Raw genomic sequence first — 2,561 nt, 5'->3', positions numbered from 1 at the left:
AGATGATCAAAATTTCGAATGAAAATCCTCTAAAAGAAGCACAAAATTCTGAATCTGCTGAAGTGATCATGAAATAAATTGGAGTAAAACAAAAATTGTCACCAAGAAACCCTATTAAATAATGAGAAAATGTTGACGACACCATTATAATATGGAACCATGGGAATACTGAATCAGACGCTTTCCTTCCATCACTTTCACAATGGAGAAGGAAGTCCACAACGAATTGCCATTCTTAGACGTATCGGTGAAGAGGACCGACACTAAGTGGGAAAAATCTGTATACTGAAAACCCACTCATACGGAACAGTATCTGAACCACGAATCCAACAACCATCAATCGACTAAAAGAGGAATCGTCAAGACGAAGAAAGGTTTCGAGAAGGAACTACACAACATCAAAAATGATCTTCAACGGAATAGCTACTCTAAAGCGATGATGGAACAGACTTTAGCTTAAGCACAGTAAGAGCCTCGCAAGGAAGAGAAGCCGTCACAACCAGTTTTTGCACTTCGCTACATCAGAGGATTATCGGAAAGGATAAGAAGAATTTGGTCCAAGTACAACATCAGAACCTGCTTCAGATCCGGAAACACTATCCGTAGCAGCCTCACGAAAACCAGGCCATTGACGGCGAATTGCGATTCCAAGAATTGCATTTACCGAATACCCTGTGAGTGCGGGAAATCCTATATCGCTGAAACTAAGAGGCCATTGAAAGTTCGCATTGCCGGGCACAAGAAACACACACAGCGAGGAGAAACCAGCAAATCGGGAATATCAGAGCATATTTGAACTCACAACATAACATCAAGTGGCCCAAGCTGAGATCATCCACAGGGAGGAACACTAGTTCAGGAGGAAATTCAAAGAGGCTGCATATATGTTGTCTAACGACCATTCAGCCAAGCTAGCGTAGAGATACGCAATATATGGAAAGCACTCGAATAACCTATAGATAGTCATCTATTGGAGGAATAGTCCAGTCATCACCCGAAAACAATTGTGGATACTAACAATCGAAACAAGGGATCTCAAATTATAGTATATCGTATTAGAAAATGAAAGTGCGAAATGATGAAACGCACCATCTTCAAACGAAAATATAGCTGTTTTCAAATGGGGCATCGTTTTCAAGTGAATTTTGGGTTTCGAAAACGAAAAAGGTTTTTTTCTCGAAACTTTTACCATCTAAAGAAGGCAAGTACAGAAATTTCATTTTTTTCATTATGTAGGCAAAATATATGAATACCACAAAATACTGACTAACAGGTGAACTTTCCATCTCATTTTTCATTACACTCCATCGGAATTTTTATCAATTAAGCTTTGCTCGTTTTACTTAATACTTTTAGAATTCTTTCGAAAAATATAAACGAAGTAAAAATACACATAATGGATAGTTAAATCGGTTACCAGTATCAATTTGAAAATTTTGGTTAATATTTTCAGAACATATGACAAATGATAAAAAGTTAAACTGGAACCTCTGGCGTTAAATAAATCCGAAACAAGCACTTTTCCCACTCTTTCGAAAAGAGGATTGCAGTTCTGGTATATCAGGAAAGTGCTCGTTTTGGATATGAGGTGAGTAATTTTTCATTTTAGTTATGAGTGCAAGATATTCAAATTTCAGTATTATGTTTCACCAGAAGGAACATAGTTCGATATTTTTTCTCAACAAATGGTTTTCCACTTACATTTACTGTCTTTACTCTCGTTCCATACTGAAAACGAAAATTTGTAGTTTATAAATCTATGGAATCTGTATAACTTGATCCGGTTTATATTATTAGTAATACTTATATACTGCATGACTACTTCTGAAGAGGTGTCCAAGTCATCCACTTTCCGTACTTATATTAGGGGACTCCATCTGTTAGCTCCTTATGGTGTAATGCTGTAGTGCTCATGAAATGATGAGTTTGTTAACTATTTCAGTTAGTGAAGTTGGATTTCAAAAAATGCAGTGAGGTAATTTAACAGCGTTGATAACTGGTCTATTTCTTATATCTCTTCTCAGTAGGCCAAGGTGGAAGAATAATCTACGTTTCAGGTTTTGTTATTGATGAACTCTAAGTTAACAAAATTCTGATATCTGTCAAATAAACACTGGGATGACAAGGTTGAATGAACAGCTTACTTTTCAATCCTAGTGTAGAACAATATGACAGAAATATCAAATATTTTAAAACGAGTAAATGATTCATATACAGAGTTGAATAACAGAAATTTTCAAAAGGAAACCTTTTGATAATGGAACTGGATTCATCCAAGAATATTGCAAGAGAACTAAGGCTGAAATGACCGTTTGCCCGTGTAGATCTCCATGAGAAAAAAGCAGGTCCAAGATGACATTTTTGTCATTAGATTCCTCAAAAAGTCACTAGATTCCAGCGAAGTTACTAGATTTGCCTGAAAAGTCACTGGATTTACCAAAACAGTCAATATATTTGTTGAAAATGTCAACAGATATCTTCGAAAAGTCCCTAGATTCCCCACAAATTTCACTATATTTTTCCTAAGATTCATATAGTGAAATCCACATTTCCCAATATAA

Source organism: Leptinotarsa decemlineata, unplaced genomic scaffold (genome assembly GCF_025532065.1).
Source record: "Leptinotarsa decemlineata unplaced genomic scaffold, Ldec_3_MD MMD2_tig00000035_RagTag_RagTag, whole genome shotgun sequence".
NCBI lineage: Eukaryota > Metazoa > Arthropoda > Insecta > Coleoptera > Chrysomelidae > Leptinotarsa > Leptinotarsa decemlineata.
The sequence above is the reverse complement of the archived record's forward strand: the minus strand, read 5'-3'. Positions refer to the sequence as shown.